This window comes from Mobula hypostoma, chromosome 13 (assembly GCF_963921235.1).
Source record: "Mobula hypostoma chromosome 13, sMobHyp1.1, whole genome shotgun sequence".
Classification (NCBI taxonomy): domain Eukaryota; kingdom Metazoa; phylum Chordata; class Chondrichthyes; order Myliobatiformes; family Myliobatidae; genus Mobula; species Mobula hypostoma.
This window is the reverse complement of record NC_086109.1, coordinates 53,531,765-53,553,796: the sequence shown is the minus strand read 5'-3', so window position 1 is coordinate 53,553,796 and position 22,032 is coordinate 53,531,765.

Here is a 22,032-nt window from a genome sequence, read left to right as displayed (position 1 = left end):
GCTCATACACACGGATCACACTTCACTGTGCTCATACACCCGGATAACACTTCGCAATGTTCATACACCCGGATCACACTTCACTATTCTCATATTCCCCAATCACTCTTAACTGTGCTCACACACCCGGATAACACTTCACTATCTCATACACCCAGACCACACTTCAATCTGCTCATACACCCGGATCAAACTTCACTGTGCCCATACAACCGGATCACGCTTCATTATCTCATACACCTGGTTCACAGTTCATTTGGCTCATACTCCCGGATCAAACTTCACTGTGCTCATACACACGGATAACACTTCACTGTGCTCATACACCCGGATAACACTTCGCAGTGCTCATACAACCGGATCACACTTCACTATCTCATACACCCAGATCACACTTCACTATCTGATGCACCTGGATCACACTTCATTGTGCTCATACATCCGGATCACACATCACTATGTCATACGCACGGATCACACTTCATTGTGCTATTACACCCAGATCAAAATTCACTATTCTCATACACCCCAATCACTCTTAACTGTGCTCATACACCCGGATCACACTTGCATTGTGCTCGTACACCCAAATCACACTTGCATTGTGCTCGTACACACGGATCACACTTCACTATCTCATACACCTGGATCGCACTCCACTGTGTTCATACACTTGGATCACAACTCACTATGGTCATAAACCCGGATCACACTTCACTACCCTCATACACCATGATCTCACTTCACTGAGCTGATACACCCGGATCACACTTCACTGTGCTGACACCCAGATCACACTTCACTGTGCTCATACACCTTGATCACACTTCACTGTGCCCATATACCCGGATCACACTTCACTGTGCTCATACACCCGGATCACACTTCACTATCTCATTCACCTGGATGACACGTCACTGTGCTCATACACCCGGATCACACTTCACTATCTCATTCACCTGGATGACACGTCACTGTGCTCATACACCCGGATCACACGTCACTGTGCTCATACACCCGGATCACACTTCACTGTGCTCATACACACGGATCACACTTCACTGTGCTCATACACCCGGATAACACTTCGCAGTGCTCATACAACCGGATCACACTCCACTATCTCATACACCCAGATTACACTTCACTATCTGATGCACCTGGATCTCACTTCACAATCTCATAAACCTGGATCACACTTCATTGTGCTCATACATCCGGATCACACATCACTATGTCATACGCACGGATCACACTTCATTGTGCTATTACACCCAGATCAAAATTCACTATTCTCATACACCCCAATCACTCTTAACTGTGCTCATACACCCGGATCACACTTGCATTGTGCTCGTACACCCGGATCATACTTCCCTGTGCTCATACACCTGGATCACACTTCACTGTGCTCATACACCCGGATCTCTCTTCACTATCTCATAGACCCAGATCACACTTCACTATGCTCATACACCCGGATCACCCTTAACTATCTCATACACCCGGATCACACTTCACTGTGCTCATACACCCAGATAACACTTACTGTGCTCATACACACGGATCACACTTCACTATCTCATACACCTGGATCACACTTCACTATCTCATACACCTGGATCGCACTCCACTGTGTTCATACACTTGGATCACAACTCACTATGGTCATAAACCCGGATCACACTTCACTACTCTCATACACCATGATCTCACTTCACTGTGCTAATACACCCAGATCACACTTCACTGTGCTGACACCCAGATCACACTTCACTGTGCTCATACACCCGGATCACACTTCACTACTCTCATACACCATGATCTCACTTCACTGTGCTGATACACCCAGATCACACTTCACTGTGCTCATACACCCGGATCACACTTCACTGTGCTCATACACCCGGATCACACTTCACTATCTCAGACACCTGGATCACACTTCACTGTACTCATACACCTGGATCACACTTCACTGTACTCATACACCTTGATCACACATCACTGTGCTCATACACCGTGATCACACTTCACTATCTCATACACCTGAATCACACATCACTGTGCCCATATACCCGGATCACACATCACTGTGCCCATATACCCGGATCACACTTCACTGTGCTCATACACCCGGATAACACTTCGCAGTGCTCATACAACCGGATCACTCTTCACTATCTCATACACCCAGATCACACTTCACTATCTGATGCACCTGGATCACACTTCACAATTTCATAAACCTGGATCACACTTCACTGTGCTCATACACCCGGATGACACTTCACTATCTCATACACCCGGACCACACAACACTCTGCTCATACACCCTGATCACACTTCACTGTACTCATACGCCCGGATTACACTTCACTCTGCCATTACACCCAGATCACATATCACTATCTCATTCACCTGGATCACACTTCACTGTGTTTATAAACCCGGATCACACTTCACTGTGCTCATTCACCCGGATCTCTCTTCACTATCTCATAGACCCTGATCACACTTCACTGTACTCATACGCCCAGATCACACTTCACTATGTTTATAAACCCAGATCACACTTCACTGTGCTCATACACCCGGATCTCTCTTCACTATCTCATAGACCCAGATCACACTTCACTATGCTCATACACGCGGATCACTCTTAACTATCTCATACACCCGGATCACACTTCACTGTGCTCATACACCCAGATAACACTTACTGTGTTCGTACACCCGTATCACACTTCACTATTCTCATACACCTGGATGACACTTCACTGTGCTCATGCACCCGGATCACACTTTACTATCTCATACACCCAGATCACACTTCACTATGTTCATATACCCGGATCACACGTCACTATCTCATACACCTGGATAGTTCTTCACTATCTCATACACCTGGATCACACTTCACTGTGCTCATACACCCGGATTACACTTCACTGTGCTCGTACACTCGGATCAGACTTCACTGTGCTTGTACACCCGGATCACACTGCACTGTTCTCATACACCCGGATCACACTTCACTGCGCTCGTACACCCGAATCACACCTCACGGTGTTCATTCACCCGGATAACACTTCACTGTGCTGAATCACCTGGACCTCTCTTGACTGTGTTCATACACCCAGATCACACGTCACCATGTTCATACACCCGGATCACACTTCACTGTGCTGAATCACCTGGATCTCTCTTCACTGTGCTCATACACCTGGTTCACACTTCACTTTGCTCATACACCCGGATCACACTTCACTGTGCTCATGCACCCAGATCACACTTCACTTTGCTCATACACCCGGATCACACTTCACTGTGCTCATATATCCGGATCACACTTCACTGTGCTCATACACCTGGATCTCACTTCACTGTGCTCATATACTCGGATCACACTTCACTGTGCTCATGCACCCAGATCACACTTCACTTTGCACATACATCCGGATCACACTTCTCTGTGCTCATATATCCGGATCACACTTCACTGTGCTCATACACCCGGATCACACTTCACTATGCTCATATATCCGGATCACACTTCACTGTGTCCATACACCCGGATCACACTTCACTGTGCTCATACACCCGGATCACACTTCACTGTGCTCATACACCTGGATCACACTGCACTGTGCTCACGCACCCAGATCACACTTCATTGTGTTCATACACCCAGAGCACACTTCACTATCTCATACACGTGGATCACACTTCACTGTGCTCATACACCCTTATCACACTTCACTCTGCTCATTCACCCGGATCACACTCCACTATCTCATACACCCAGATCACACTTCACTGTGCTGATACACCCGGATCACACTTCACTATCGCATACACCGGGATCACACTCCACTGTGCTCACACACCCGGATCACACTTCACTGTGCTCATACACCCGGATCACACTTCACTGTGCTCATACACCCGGATCACCCTTCACTATGCTCATACACCCAGCTCTCACTTCACTATTCTCATACACCCGGATCACACTTCACTATTCTCATACACCCGGATCACACTTCACTATCTCATACACCCGGATCACACTTCACTATTCTGATACACCCGGATCACACTTCACTATGTTCATACAACCGGAGCACACTTCATTATGTTCATACAACCGGATCACACTTCGCTATGTCATACACCCGGATCACACTTCACTATTCTCATACACCCGGATCACACTTCACTATTCTGATACACCCGGATCACACTTCACTGTGCTCATACACCCGGATCACACTTTACTATGTCATACTCCCGGATTGCACTCCTCTATTCTCATACACCCGGATCACAGTTCACTATGCTCGCACACCCAGCTCAGTTCAGCTCTGGTCATGCACTCCCACTCTCTGCAGTACTCACTTTATTTCTCCTCTCAGATGAGCAACACACACACAATGCTGGAGGAACTCAGCAGATTAGGTGGCAGCTATGAAGGAAAATGAGAAATCAATGTTCACACCTCTTACCTTCTCCTCACCTATCACCTGCCACTTGTACTCCTTCTCATTCCACCACCTTCTTATTCAGGCTTGTGAGTCATCTGTTCCATCCTAATGTAGGGTCTCGACACCAAGCTGTGTCAGTTCATTTCCCTCCATGGATGCTGCTTGAAACAAGGAGATCCTCCAGCATTTTGTGTATGTTGTGTAAGATATCCAGCATCTACTAAATCTCTTGTGTTTATGATTAGCTGAGACCTGTTCTGGTCAGACCACCATCACCAACAGCAGTCCTCTGGCTGGGAAGGGCTTGTGATGTGCTGAAACCGATCACACCATCACTCTGCCATCTGCAGCAGAGGGAGGAGGAGGTTGTTCAACCCTTTGGCTCAGTCAGTGCTCAGGGACTCTGTGCCCTCACTGCTATTTGTCTTGACTCCACGTCCATTTCTCCTCTCATCTAATAAAATGTCATGTTAAATTGCTTTGTTCATCCAGCACCCCTGCTTTATGTACATTAGAATTCAACAGCTCTTCCAGCTTTGGTAACACACAGAGTCACACAGAATGGAAGCAGGCCATCCCATCAGTCGCATCCAAGTGGCTACCAGGTTCTACCCCTTCACCTGCACTTCAGGGGCAATTTACAGTGGCCAGTTAAGCAACCAACCCACATGACCTTGGGACGTGGGAAGAAACTGGAGCAGATGGAGAAAACCGCATGGTTGAAAAAGGAATGTGCAAAGTCCACAGAGACTGCGCTCAAGGTCAGTACTGAAGCAGGTCTCCCGAGCCTCGAGGCAGTGCTTCTGCTCACTGCACCACTGAACCACTCTGTGTGTGTTAATAAACATTCTCTAACTTTAATGCTGACTGACCCAGCCCTGTGATTCAGACTATATCCCTTGACTCTTGCTAACTTCCATAGTAATCCTTTTTAAAATCCTATGGTTCCCAACAGATTTAAATTTTAACAGTCTATACTCTAGGGATACCAGCTTAGTTCATCTTATCTCAGCCGATAGCAGGTATCTGGTCTTGACCATATCAATGCCCATCAGGCTGAAAGTTTAACCTACTTTTCTCCCTGCTGTCTATGTGTTTAATGTTATGTCAGATTGATTCACCGATGGAGTACTGGAAACTGAAAGAATAGTGTGCAGCTTCACCATGCACACAGATGGGGTTATATACTGAAAGTGAGCAACATACACAAAATGCTGGAGGAACTCAGCCAACCAGGCATCAACCATGGAGGGAAATAAGAGGTCATCATTTTAGGCCAAGACCCTTCACCACAACTGATGAAGGGTCTTGGCCCAAAATGTTGACTATTTAAATCCCCTCCATAGATGCTGCCTGACCTGAGATCCTCCAGCATTTTGTGTATATTGTTCAGGATTACCAGCACCTGCAGAATCTTCTGTGTCCATATTATGATAGTTTATTGTTTCTCTCCTCTTAGTAAGAATTTGCAAATATCACTGTGAAAGATTTTAATAAGTCACCATGTTAATAGAATTTTCTGGTAGTTAATTCAGTGTAATCTAATTTCCAAACATATGTGGCTTTCATTTGAACCATGCATTGTGCTGCCTATGCAGTGAATCTACAGATTCATACACACAGCCTACTGGACCTCTGCACAATGTGCTGGAAGTATGTCTGGAAAAAGATGGATAGTGTTTCTGACAACAAGTGATATTGAGTAATTGAGAATTGTCTAGTAATGCCCCAGTTGTCAGGAAACTGGCGACTGCTTAAGATTCGGAGCTGTTTTTTCCTTTAGTTCTACTTTGGTCACCAGTAATCAGGGAACACCATCAGCAGTACAATTCCACAGCAGCAGAGGTGAAAGCAGCGGCTTGGACTGCTGGACTTTTCCCAGTGTCCAGCCAAATGCACACTGTCCAACCCACAAATACCTTATCTGCTTGCAAATAGCTGAACAAATTGAGGACCTGCAAAGAGCTGGTGTCCAATGCCCTAAGGGAGCTTCCTCCCCCTCTGCACCCTGATACCCTGACAGTGGGAGAATTTTTCACTGCTTTTAAATGTCTCCAATTCATTTGAATAGATTGAGAACATTTTTGTAAATACTAAAAAGAATGAAAGCATATTTAAAACCTGACAAATTGTCTCTGCCAGTCCAGCCCAGGTGTGAAGCTGCAGGATGGGAGCAAACTGCTTTCTTCAGGGATCTTCTGCTGCAGGTCCACAGTGAGTTCGGGGCCTGAGCAGAGAGTTGGACGGGCAGCACTGGACCTCTGGTCCTCTTGGTCACACATGTCTGGGGAACTCTGAACTTCAAGCTGTAACTCTGGACTCTGAAATTCAAGCTGTAAGTCAGAACAATTTAGGCTACTATCTGTCAGATCAAGCACACACTCGGGCATTATGGACGAGAAACTACTAACGCAGCGGGAGGTTGTTAAGCCATGATCGAGACCACAGCAGGGTTCCTGCCCATCGTCAGTGAGGAACACCTATTCATCCCCACCGCCACTGCTTCACTCACACGGGACTCTCAGCGCGAGAAAGCAATTCACTAGAAAGTGAAATACGTCAGCTGTACTTTGAGTCATGTTGTTTTCTGGCAATTCTGTGATCCAAAGGTTCTTCGATAATCAAGAATGAGGCGTAAAATGTTGTTGTTTACAGCCCTTTACTGTATTAAGTGTTAGAAGAGCAAAGAATGAACAAAGAAAATGAAAAAGAACAAAGCAGTCATGTTCATCTCAGACTAGATGAAAACAAGTATAAGAATAACGTAAGAAAGAGCTGGACTTAGTTGTGAGACACCTGCTGTAGAGAACCTCCGGAAAAATAAAACGTCAGCTATACTGCAATTACTCAAAATTCTCCAGAAAATAAACCACAATTAAACATAAAATATTATATAGCATATTCAAGCAAGCGTAATAAATGTTAATCTATGAGAAAAGTAACAATTTTAAATTGCAATCCAACAGTAATTTATCTCCAAAAATTTTCCTCAACATTTAAATTAGAACCATGTGAAAGCCTTTGTTATGTCTGTTCAGAGGCCTCTATATAATTAATCAGGGTATTTTTTATCCTTGCAGTTTCCTAACTCTACCCACAAGGACGCTACATCTTCCAATCCTATGTCACCTGTTTCTAAGAATTTGATTTCTTTTTTTACCAGCAAAGCCCCACCCGCCCCTCTGCTTACCTGCCTGTCCTTTTGATACAATGTGTATCCTTGGATGTTAAACTGCCAACTATAATCTTCTTTCAGCCACGACTTAGTGATGCCCACAACATACCTACCAATCTCTAACTGTGCTACAAACTGTCTACCTTAATCTGTATGTTGCATACATTCAAATAGAAAACCTGAAGTTCTGTATTCAGAGCAGATTACAGCTCTAGGAAACCTTCCTGCAGAACTACACAAATATTGAAATTTCAAGTAAATTTCTTATAAAAGAACATATACTGTCTGATAACATGCACAATTGTGAGGTTCATTTTCTTGCAGGCATCACAGGAAAACAAAGAAATACAATAGAGACAATGGAAAGCTGCAAAGGCTGATAAATAACCAATATGCAATCAAAGACAAATAGAGCAAATTAAAAAAAAATACATAAATATATACATACATGATACTGAAAATGTGTCATTGAGTCCTTGAGAGTCAGCCTATTGGTTGATAGCTGAACCTATCAGCTCAGAGTTGAGATGAGTGAAGTTATCCATACTGGTTCAGGAACCTGATGGTTGTAGGGTAATAACTGTTCCTGAACCTGGTGGTGTGGGACCTGATGGTTGTAGGTTAATAACTGTTCCTGAACCTGGTGGTGTGGGACCTGATGGTTGTAGGGTAATAACTGTTCCTGATCCTGGTGGTGTGGGACCTGATGGTTGTAGGGTAATAACTGTTCCTGAACCTGGTGGCGTGGGACCTGATGGTTGTAGGGTAATAACTGCTCCTGAACCTGGTGGTGTGGGACCTGATGGTTGAGGGATAATAACTGCTCCTGAACCTGGTGGCATGGGACCTGATGGTTGAGGGGTAATAACTGTTCCTGAACCTGGTGGCGTGGGACCTGATGGTTGTAGGGTAATAACTGTTCCTGAACCTGGTGGTGTCGGACCTGATGGTTGAGGGGTAATAACTGCTCCTGAACCTGGTGGTGTGGGACCTAAGGCTCATTTACCTCCATCCTGATGGCAGCAGATAAAAGAGATATGGCCTGGATGGTGGGGATCACTGATGATGGATACTGTTTCTACTGGCCACACTTCTTGCAGATGGGCTCAACGGTAGGGAAAGATTTTCCTGTGATTGACTGGGTTGTATCCATCATTTTTGTAGACTTTTCCGTTCTTGAGCATTGGTACTTCCATACCAGACCATGATGCAACCAGTCAGGATACTCTCCATTATGCATCTACAGAGGTTTGTCAAAGTTTAGGATGGTATGCCGAATTTGCACATCTGACAGAACGGAGTGTTCAGATCAAGCTCATAGCTTCCCCTTCTGTCCTTGCCATCTTTCACAGCAGTGCAGCAGAGGCACATGTTCTCTGAAAGATGTGATGGAGGGTAACGCTGTTGTAGAAAGCAGCAGTAAGAAGAGATGATAGCTGAGCCCACCACTCAGGGAAATGAATAACCATTCCCAGCTATGATGACCAGCAATTTGGATATCAAAGGAGTGGTATCCAAATGACAGCCACCAGCACATAGATATATAGGAGGGAGGATGAAAATGTGGTTGAATGGTGCCACATCAACAACCTCTCACTCAGTGTCACCAAAGCCCAAGTTCTGATTATTAACTACGGGAAGAAGAAGGCAAAGGTCCATGAGCCAGTCCTTTTTAGGGGATCAGAGATGAAGAGGATCAATAAATTTAAATTCCTTGGCGTTATCTGTCCTGGGAGCAGCACATTAGTGCCATCACAAAGAAGGCACGGCAGACTTTGAATTTCTTAGAAACTTGCACAGATTCAGCAGGTTGTCTAAAACTTTGACTCTGAAGCCTCAGATGTTGCATTCCCTACATGCAAGACCAAGTCTGTCTGATCCTATCCATTCCATTCAATATATTCAGCATAACATGTAATTTCAAGAGTTCATTTGTTACAGTTTTGTTCTGCTTTTGAAAAGTATTTCTGTTGTCACAGTTAAGCCAAAGAATGATTATGAGGAGTCTTGAATGACAGCAAATTATTGAATATTGTTCAGTTCCTTTAAATTCACTGACCCTTTCATTGGGTATTGTAACCAAATGAAACATCTTTCATTTGATCAATATCATCAAGTATGTATGAATTCCTTCTTGAATCAAATGCCAAACTGAAAGATGTACAACAATTGTAAACAAAGGACAAGGTTTCAACCTTTGACATTCTCATTGGATAGGACTGGTGCCGGTTCTCAACGTTTAAATGGTACCATTGATTTTCTGTGAAAATGTCCGTATTTCCCAGTGGAGAAAACACAGACACCCTGTTATTCTGCTGTATAAAAAGTCACACAATGTCAACAATTGCAGGACTGAGAGGTTGGATAGGTTGCTACGCTGGGGATGTCAAGAAAGCTTAATATTCATCCTAAATCTGTGTGAGTCAGGAATGCGCAGACAAAATCTGACTTTGGGTTGCAGAAAAGAGAGATTGTCCCAATCATTAAGAAACAGGTGCAGAAACCTTGGAGAATTAGCAAAATGGAAGGGAACTGATTGACCATAGAATGGAAGGATGAGAGACAGATTCAGGACATGCATACAGCTTATTAATATAGATCATAGAACAGTACAACACAGGTTCAGGACATGCATACAGCTTATTAATATAGATCACAGAACAGTACACAGACTCAGGACATGCATATAGCTTATTAATATAGATCACAGAACAGTACACAGGTTCAGGGCATGCATACAGCTTATTAATATAGATCATAGAACAGTACAGCACAGGGTCAGGACTTTCAGCCCACAGTACCTGAACAACCATGATGCCAAATTCAACTAAACCTGTCTGCTACACACAATCCAAGTCCCCAGTTCCATGCCTATTCATTTGCCTGTCTGAATGTTTCAACTGGCACTACCAACTTCCGTGCCAGCCTGTTCCATGCGTATAGCACTCCTTGAGGAACAAACTTACCTGCTCAACCCCTTTTAACTTACATACCAGCCCCCTCTCCCCACCTTAAATCTCTTCCCTTTTACTTGGCCTTTCCAGCCGATTTCACTACTTCAGCAAGTTAGAAATTATGAAGAACTTGAAGGTGTTAACAACCATCTTGACTGTTACAGTAAAAGTGAAGAGTTGGAGGATAAAATCATTGAAAGTGCTGTATGAAAGTGGTTCATTATCTTTACTGGGTATCTGCATTGATTTTGTTAATTTACAGTCAAAAGAACTTGAGGCAGATAAATTCCTCCATTGAAAAGTATTAGGAGCTAATACACAATTTTATAGTACTGCAGTAGTATTAGTAGTGTTGGAATGTGTTTTGTATTTCATTTAAATACATAATTTGTTACTCAGTTAAACTTTATTTTTATACATTTTTAAAATATTTCCATGAAACTTCGGCTAATTGGGGCAACTGTTTAACTGGGCCAAACTGTTTTGGTCCCAATGTGTCCAATTAACCAGAATCCACTCTAGCTGTATTTTGCTACCTAGGGAAATAGGCTACAAACCAGTGAATGACAGATTGGCTTTCAATAGAACAATTTTGTTATTGGATTCAGGTTCTTTTAGCCGGAAAACAAGTCTTAGTCAAATAATGTCTGCTCTCCTCTCTGTTTTCCCGGATATCTCCTGTCTAGAAAATAACAACTTTTACTTCTCATACCTCACAGAAGTGTATGACTTTTGATCATTAGCAAAACAGACTGCAAACTGAGATCACTATAAGTATTTGATTATTGTTCTCCCTTTCACTCAAATCTAGCTTGATCACTTGAAACACCGGCAATTGCTGTTCTCATAAAACTCGGCATTAAAAATAATTTCTCACCATGGTGTCATCAGTCTTTTCTGATCCACAGCTTTGATTTATTATATTTAAAAGACCTATTTCTTGCCTAGTGTTTAGATAATCTCACTCCTTTGAAAAGTAAACACCAGTCACAAAGTCCCCAAATTGCTGCAATTTGTTGCCAGTTAATCATTGAGATTGTTTGGACACCAGATTCAGAAAGGAACATGCCACTGCAGGGATATTATCATTATCACAGTCACAGGATCCTAGGGTGCAGATATAGGCTGTTTGGCCCATTTCATCCATGCTGACCTTCCTGCCAATCTGCACTAATCCCATTTGTCCATACTAAGACCATATTTTCCACGGCCTTATCGTAAACTGAGATTTTAGTTACAATATTGAATATTACGGATGAATATCCAATAGAATTCCTTCTGCTAGGTACACTTCACTTGTCTAGTATTTATATAAGTCAATAATATTTTCTTAACAAAAGCAAACATATAAAAAAAAATCAAATCAAATCAATTTTAATTATTATTCGAACCATACATAGATACAGCTAAATGCTAGATTAGCTAGAAACAGCTAATTATATATTGGCGAGACCTGACGCAGACTGGGAGCCCACTTTGCTGAACTTCTACGCTCTGTCCGCCAGAGAAAGCAGGATCTCCCAGTGGCCACACATTTTAATTCCACATTCCATTCCCATTCTGACATGTCTATCTACGGCCTCCTCTACTGTAAAGATGAAGCCACACTCAGGTTGGAGGAACAACACCTTATATTCCGTCTGGGTAGCCTCCAACCTGATGGCATGAACATCGACTTCTCTAACTTCCGTTAAGGCCACACCTCCCCCTCATACCACATCTGTTACTTATTTTTATGCACACATTCTTTCTCTCACTCTCCTTTTTCTCCCTCTGTCCCTCTGAATATACCTCTTGCCCATCCTCTGGGTCCCCCCCCCCCCCCGTCTTTCTTCCCGGACCTCCTGTCCCACGATCCTCTCGTATCCCCTTTTGCCTATCACCTGTCCAGCTCTTGGCTCTATCTCTCCCCCTCCAGTCTTCTCCTATCATTTTGGATCTCCCCCTCCCCCTCCAACTTTCAAATCCCTTACTCACTCTTCCTTCAGTTAGTCCTGACGAAGGGTCTCGGCCTGAAACGTCGACTGCACCTCTTCCTACAGATGCTGCCTGGCCTGCTGCGTTCACCAGCAACTTTGATGTGTGTTGCTTGAATTTCCAGCATCTGCAGAATTCCTGTTGTTTACAGCTAAATGAGACAGCTTTCCTCTGGGGCCAAAGTGCAAAACATTCAAAATGGCAAGCAAACTTCAAAATAGCGAGTAACATTCAGAATCAAGGTATCCTAACAAAAATAGAACATAGAACATAGAATAGTACAGCACAGTACAGGCCCTTTGGCCCACAATGTTGTGCCGACCCTCAAACCCTGCCTCCCATATAACCCCCCACCTTAAATTCCTCCATATACCTGTCTAATAGTCTCTTAAACTTCACTAGTGTATCTGCCTCCACCACTGACTCAGTGCATTCCACGCACCAACCACTCTCTGAGTAAAAAACCTTCCTCTAATATCCCCCTTGAACTTACCACCCCTTACCTTAAAGCCATGTCCTCTTGTTTTCAGCAGTGGTGCCCTGGGGAAGAGACGCTGGCTATCCACTCTATCTATTCCTCTTATTATCTTGTACACCTCTATCATGTCTCCTCTCATCCTCCTTCTCTCCAAAGAGTAAAGCCCTAGCTCCCTTAATCTCTGATCATAATGCATACTCTCTAAGTCAGGCAGCATCCTGGTAAATCTCCTCTGTACCCTTTCCAATGCTTCCACATCCTTCCCATAGTGAGGCGACCAGAACTGGACACAGTACTCCAAGTGCAGCCTAACCAGAGGTTTATAGAGCTGCATTATTACATCACGACTCTTAAACTCTATCCCTCGACTTATGAAAGCTTTCTTAACTACCCTATCCATCTGTGAGGCAACTTTCAGGGATCTGTGGACATGTACCCCCAGATCCCTCTGCTCCTCCACACTACCAAGTATCCTGCCATTTACTTTGTACTCTGCCTTGGAGTTTGTCCTTCCAAAGTACAAACTCACGCTTCTCCAGGTTGAACTCCATCTGCCACTTCTCAGCCCACTTCTGCATCCTATCAATGTCTCTCTGCAATCTTTGACAATCCTCTACACTATCTACAACACCACCAACCTTTGTGTCATCTGCAAACTTGCCAACCCACCCTTCTACCCCCACATCCAGGTCATTAATAAAAATCACGAAAAGTAGAGGTCCCAGAACAGACCCTTGTGGGACACCACTAATCACAATCCTCCAATCTGAATGTACTACCTCCACCACTACCCTCTGCCTTCTGCAGGCAAGCCGATTCTGAATCCACCTGGCCAAACTTCCCTGGGTCCCATGTCTTCTGACTTTCTGAATAAGCCTACCATGTGGAACCTTGTTAAATGCCTTACTAACATCCATATAGATCACATCCACTGCACTATCCTCATCTATATGCATGGTCACCTCCTCAAAGAACTCTATCAGGCTTGTTAGACACGATCTGCCCTTCACAAAGCCATGCTGACTGTCCCTGATCAGACCATGATTTTCTAAATGCTCATAGATCCTATCTCTAAGAATCTTTTCCAACAGCTCACTGGTCTATAATTACCCAGACTATCCCTACTACCTTTTTTGAACAAGGGAACAATATTCGACTCCCTCCAATCCTCCGGTACCATTCCCGTGGACAACAAGGACATAAAGATCCTAGCCAGAGGCTCATCAATCTCCTCCCTTGCCTCGTGGAGCAGCCTGGGGAATATTCCATCAGGCCCCGGGGACTTATCCATCCTAATGTATTTTAACAACTCCAACACCTCCTCTCCCTTGATATCAACATGCTCCAGAACATCAACCTCACTCATATTGTCCTCACCATCATCAAGTTCCCTCTCATTGGTGAATACTGAAGAGAAGTATTCATTGAGGACCTCACTCACTTCCACAGCCTCCAGGCACATCTTCCCACCTTTATTTCTAATTGGTCCTGCCTTCACTCCTGTCGTCCTTTTTTTCTTCACATAATTGAAGAGTGCTTTGGGGTTTTCCTTTACCCTACTTGCCAAGGCCTTCTCATGCCCCTTTCTTGCTCTTCTCAGCCCCTTCTTAAGCTCCTTTCTTGCTTCCCTATATTCCTCAATAGACCCATCTGATCCTTGCTTCCTAAACCTCATGTATAGAGGGGAAGCCTTTTAGGACCGAGATTAGGAAAAACTTCTTCACACAGAGAGTGGTGAATCTGTGGAATTCTCTGCCACAGCAAACTGTTGAGGCCGGTTCATTGGCTGTGTTTAAGAGGAAGTTAGATATGGCCCTTGTGGCTACAGGGGTCAGGGGGTATGGAGGGAAGGCTGGGTTCTGAGTTGGATGATCAGCCATGATCATAATAAATGGCGGTGCAGGCTCGAAGGGCCGAATGGCCTACTCCTGCACCTATTTTCTATGTTTCTATGTTTCTATGTATGCTGCCTTCTTCCACCTGACTAGATTCTCCACCTCACATGTCACCCATGGTTCCTTCACCCTACCATTCCTTACCTTCCTCACCGGGACAAATCTATCCCTAACATCCTGCAAGAGATCTCTAAACATCGACCACATGTCCATAGTACATTTCCCTGTAAAAACATCATCCCAATTCACATCCGCAAGTTCTAGCCTTATAGCCTCATAATTTGCCCTTCCCTAATTAAAAATTTTCCTGTCCTCTCTGATTCTATCCTTTTCCATGATAATGCTAAAGGCCAGGGAGCGGTGGTCACTGACCCCCAGATGCTCACCCACTGAGAGATCTGTGACCTGACCCGGTTCATTACCTAGTACTAGATCTAGTACGGCATTCCCCCGGTCGGCCTGTCCACATACTGTGACAGGAATCCATCCTGGACACACTTAACAAACTCTGCCCCATCTAACCCCTTGGAACTAATCAGGTGCCAATCAATATTAGGGAAGTTAAAGTCACCCATGATAACAACCCTGTTATTTTTGCAACTTTCCAAAATCTGCCTCCCAATCTGCTCCTCTGTATCTCTGCTGCTACCAGGGGGCCTATTGAATACCCCCAATAGAGTAACTGCTCCCTTCCTGTTCCTGACTTCCACCCATACTGACTCAAAAGAGGATCCTGCTACATTACCCACCCTTTCTGTGGCTGTAATAGTATCCCTGACCAGTAATGCCACCCCTCCTCCCCTTACCCCCCTCTATCCCTTTTAAAGTACTGAAATCCAGGAATATTGAGAATCCATTCCTGCTCTGGTGCCAGCCAAGTCTCTGTAATGGCCACTACATCATAATTCCATGTATGTATCTAAGCTCTCAGTTCATCACCTTTGTTCCTGATGCTTCTTGCATTGAGGTACACACACTTCAGCCCTTCTACCTTACTACCTTTACATCGTTTATTCTGCTTCTCTTTCCTCAAAGCCTCTCTGTATGTTAGATCTGGCTTTACTCCATGCACTTCTTTCACTGCTCTATCGCTCTGGGTCCCATCCCCCCTGAAAATTAGTTTAAACCCTCCCGAACCATGCTAGCAAACCTACCTGCAAGGATATTGCTCCCCCTCGAGTTCAGGTGCAACCCATTCAATCTGTACAGGTCCCACCTTCCCCAGAACAGATCCCAATGGTCCAAAAATCTAAAACCCTGCTCCCTGCACCAACTCCTCAGCCATGCATTCAACTGCCATCTCCTCCAATTCTTACAATCACTGTCACGTAGCACTGGCAGCAATCCTGAGAACGCCATCTTTGATGTCCTGTTCTTTAGCCTTCTGCCTAGTTCCCGAAACTCACACTTCAGGACCTCATCCCTCTTCCTGCCTATGTTGTTTGTACCAACATGTATCACGACTTCTGGTTGCTTTCCCTCTCGTACCAGGATGTCGTGCACCCGGTCAGAGACATCCCGGACCCTGGCACCCGGGAGGAAACAAACCATGCGGCTATCCTTCTCACGTCCACAAAATGTCCTGTCTGCTTCTCTGACTATAGAGTCTCCAATGACATCAGCTCTCCTCTTCTCCGTCCCACCCTTCTGCACCACCGGGTCAGACTCAGTGCCGGAGGCCCTGCCACTGTGGCTCACACCTGGTCGGTCATCCCCGCCAACAGTATCCAGGACGGTAAACTTATTATTCAGGGGAATGGCTACATGGGTGCTCTGCACTACCTGTCTGCTCGCCTTCGCTTTCCCCCCTCTGACTGTCACCCAACGACCTGCTTCCGACAGCCTAGGTGTGACGACCTCCCTGTAGCTCTCATCTATGACTGCCTCATTCTCCCTTATGAGTCGAAGGTCATCCAGCTGCTGCTCCAGATTCCTTACACGATCTTCCAGATCGCCCAGCTTTATGAACTTCTGGCAAATGTGTGTGTGAGGCATTGTAAAGACTAACTGTGATCAAGCTTGTCCTCCGCCTCTTCTCATCGAAGCCTCTTGAGTCAAAGCCTCAAAGCTCCACCCCTTCACTGGCCCACTCACTCACTGGCCGCTTTCCACAGTGAGCAAAGATGGATATTTATTTGAAAAAAATATATAGTCCAAGATCCTGAGTGACAATGTCCAGCAATTGATGGTGCAGTCTCCCAGCAGTGTGCAGATGCACGCAATCCAGCCTGTCATTCCACCACTCAAACATGGGGGGCAGCACCAATGGGACAGGACAGGACCCAGCCCAGCATGGACACCATGCTGTAATGCTTCAGCATCTCTCATCTCACCTGCTGCAGCAGGCAAGTTTGAGGCTTGAGGGCTAGTCTTTGCTCTGTCAAGTGGTTGGACCAAGACAAATCATATCTATGGATCGACGGAAAAATTGAAACCAACTCAGCGATGCCTCTCACTTAGCCAGCTGTCAGACCTTACAGAGATTTAAGTATTTCTGAATTTTAAAGGCATCCGTTAGTCTTGCGAGACCATGGATCTGCGCCTGGAAAGTCTTCACTCTCCAGGGTGCAGGCCTGGGCAAGGTTGTATGGAAGACCTGCAGTTGCCCATGCTGCAAGTCTCCCTTCTCCATGACACCAATGTTGTCCAAGGGAAAGACATTAGGACCCATACAGCTTGGCACCAGTGTCGTCACAGAGCAATGTGTGATTAATTGCCTTGCTCAAGGACACAACATGCTCCCTCGGCTGGGGCTTGAACTCACGACTTCAGGTAGCTAGTCCAATGCCTTAACTACTTGGCCATGTGCCCACATATTTCTGAATATTCAAGGCAAAAAATACAAAACTATTACAATAGAAGCAATTAACTATTTCAAAGATAGATTAAAATAATCATGATGAATTTTAAAGGTAAAAAAATAAGCAAACTCAATTAATCTGAAAATTGCATGTTTCTTCCTATTTTGTTCTTGCAGATGTCTCTGAAATGAATAAACTTATGGTTCCGAGAGTTCATTTTAACTGTCTCTGTGCTTGATGAAGAGTTCACCAATGGAGAGCAGTCAAAGAGCTAATGAGTTTGGCAGTGGTGTGGGAGTGCCACTGACTCTGTGAAATGTCCACAGTTGCAACTGAACTGCTGCTTTTCACCTGCAAGTCCTCGCCGGTGAGATATTAAAGGATCTTCCATCACCAGACACAGTGAGAGAACTGAGAAGAAAAACCGGAGGAGAGGAAAAACTTTCTAAACAGAATTTAAAATGTTATAATTTATCAGAAATTGTTGCACTTTCACAATAATATCAGCAGCTGATTTCATAGGATAAGAGATTGTACAGCACAGAAGTAGGGTCTTCAACCTACCTATCTATGTTGAACCCATTTTCCTGCATTAGGCCTGTATCTGCTGTACATTTCCTTTCCAAACAACTGCGAAAATGTTGAATATGAGTTCAAGGAGCACTGCAATTATTCACATTGAAATACACCAAGTAACTTCCTACATGGCAGGATTGAGTAGCACAAGTGGTTATGAGAATCACCCAAGGATCGGTTCAGTGCATTTTACGTAGATTTTAATAGGGTGAACTGTGACACCCTCACATGAATTCCAGCAGAACATAAAATATTAAACAGTACAACACTGAACAGCATGTTCTTTCCTCAAGGTTGTGCTGATTTTAATACCAATTCATATTGTGACCTCTCTCTGTGTATCCCTTCATATCCTCCATAGTCATGTGTACATCTAAAAGCCTCTTCTTAAACTCCACCAAACTACCTGTTTCCACTACTACCCAAAAGACCATAAGACATAAGAGCAGAATTAGACCATTTGGCACATTGAGTCTGCTCTGCCATTTCATCATGGCTGATCCAATTTTCCTCTCAGACCCAGTCTCCTGCCTCCGCCCCCCCCCCGCCCGTATCCCTTCATGCCCTGACCAATCAAGAATCTATCAGCCTTGGCCTCTACAGATGCCTGTGGCATCAAATTCCACAGATTCATTACTCTCTGGCTAAAGAAATTCCTCCTCATCTCCATTCTAAAAGGACACCCCTCTATTCTGAGACTGTTCCCTGTTTTCTTAGACACTCCCACCATAGGAAACATCCTCTCCACATCCACATTATCAAGACCTTTCACCCCATTCAAAAGATTTCAATGAGGTCACCACTCATTCTTCTGCATTCTAGTGAATACAGGCCCAGAGCCATCAAATGCTCTTCAGATTTCAAGATGTTTAATCATGGAATCATTTGTGTGAACCTCCTTTGAACCCTCTCCAGGTTCAGCATATCCTTTCTAAGATAAGGGGCCCAAAACTGCTCACAATACTCCAAGTGAGGACTTTGATTGTTCACCGATTAAAGCAACGAGAGAGATTGAAACATCGAGGCGAATGTGAAAGCTTGGAGATTGTTTGGGCACTCAGTGCTCTGCACTTTCTGAGAGGATTCTAAGAGATAGAGACAGAGTGCACAAAGGCTGAGGGATGGGACACAAGCGGTTGTTTGACTCCATTTCGCCAATTAAAGTTTCCATTGTTCTCCAGTTAAAGCATCAAGGGAGATTGAAGCATCGTGCGAGTGTGGAGGATGAGTGCCAGCTGCCTGTCTTTTTGTTGTCTCTGCTATGGAGAGGAAAAGGTGTGCCACTGGGTGCGGTGAATGTTGCCCAGGTTTTCTGCATTTTGGATGTGGACTTGAACTATAAACTATTTTCAGTCTTATAGTGTTTTCCACACAATCTTTCTTGCTTTTTGTGTGAGGAGGAGGATTTGGGGTTCATCTGTATTTTCCATTTTGTCTGTTACTTTGAAAGAGGAAGGATTTGGGGGTCAATAGGCCTATTCCCTTTTTGTTCTTTTTATTGTACGGGACAAAGGATTTAGGGATTGATGTGCCTGTTCTGTTTCATTAATTTTTTTGTGCAGGAAGAGGGATTTGGGAGTTAATGCACCTGTTACATTTTTGTTCATTTTGTGTATGAGGTGGGGTGATTTTTTGGGGTTTGATGATCATGCTGCCTTTCTTTTCTTCCTTGGTTTTCGTGGCTACTCGGAGAAGAATAATTTCAAGTTGTATATTACCATATAACAGCCATATAACAATTACAGCATGAAAACAGGCCATCTCGGCACTTCTAGTCCATGCTGAACGCATACTCTCACCCAGTCCCACCGACCTGCACTCAGCCCATAACCCTCCATTCCTTTCCTGTCCATATAGCTGTCCAATTTTACTTTAAATGACAATATTGAGCCTGCCTCTACCACTTCTACTGGAAGCTCGTTCCAAATAGCTACCACTCTCTGAGTAAAGAAGTTCCCCCTCATGTTACCCCTAAACTATTGTCCCCTAACTCTTAACTCATGTCCTCTTATTTGAATCTCCCCTACTCTCAATGGAAAAAGCCTATCCACGTCAACTCTATCTATCCCCCTCATAATTTTAAATACCTCTATCAAGTCCCCCCTCAACCTTCTACGCTCCAAAGAATAAAGACTCAACTTGTTCAACTTTTCTCTGTAACTTAGGTGCTGAAACCCAGGTAACATTCTAGTAAATCTTCTCTGTACTCTCTCTATTTTGTTGACATCTTTCCTATAATTCGATGACCAGAACTGTACACAATACTCCAAATTTGGCCTTACCAATGCCTTGTACAATTTTAACATTACATCCCAACTCCTATACTCAATGCTCTGATTAATAAAGGCCAGCATACCAAAAGCTTTCTTCACCACCGTATCCACATGAGATTCCATCTTCAGGGAACTACGCACCATTATTCCTAGATCCCTCTGTTCGACTGCATTCTTCAATGCCCTACCATTTACCATGTATGTCCTATTTTGATTAATCTTACCAAAATGAGTGTGGGCAGGTGGCCAAGTGGTTAAGGCATTTGTCTAGTGATTTGAAGGTCGCTAGTTCGAGCCTTGGCTGAGGCAGCGTGTGTGTCCTTGAGCAAGGCACTTAACCACACCACTTGACACCGGTGCCAAAGCTGTATGGGTCTTAATACCCTTCCCTTGGACAACATCGGTGGTGCGGAGAGAGGAGACTTGCAGCATGGGCAACTGCTGGTCTTCCATACAACCTTGCCCAGGCCTGCGCTCTGGAAACCTTCCAAGGCACAAATCCACGGTCTCATGAGACTAACGGATGCCTATAACAATAACCAAAATGTAGCACCTCACACTTATCAGCATTAAACTCCATCTGTCATCTTTCAGCCCACTCTAAGTGGCCTAAATCTCTCTGCAAGCTTTGAAAACCTATTTCATTATCCACAACTCCACCTATCATAGTATCATCTACATACGTACTAATCCAATTTACCACTCCATCATCCAGCTCATTAATATATATGACAAACAACACTGGACCCAGTACAGATCCCTGAGGCACACCGCTACACATCATCCTCCAATCTGATACACAGTTATCCACCACTACTCTCTGGCGTCTCCCAGCCAGCCATTGCTGAATCCATTTTACTACTTCTATATTACTACCTAACGATTGAATCTTCCTAACTAACCTTCTGTGTGGAGGCCGATAATTGCTAGGTTTACTTTTAGAACCCTTTTTAAACAATGGAACAACATGAGCAAGACGCCAATCCTTCGACACCATCCCCCTTTCTGATGATATTTGAGATATTTCTGTCAGAGCCCCTGCTATTTCTACACTAACTTCCCTCAAGGTCCTAGGGAATATCCTGTCAGGACCCGGCGGTTTATCCACTTTTATATTCCTTAAAAGCGCCAGTGCTTCTTCTTTAATCATCATAGTTTCCATAACTTCCCTACCTGGTTCCCTTACCTTACATAATTCAATATCCTTCTCCTTCGTGAGTACCGAAGAAAAGAGATGGTTCAAGATCTCCCCCATCTCTTTTGGTTCCACACATAGCAGTCCACTCTGATTCTCTAAGGGACCAATTTTATCCCTCACTATCCTTTTGCTGTTAATATAACTGTAGAAACCCTTTGGATTTATTTTCACCTTACTTGCCAAAGCAACCTCATATCTTCTCTTAGCTTTTCTAATTT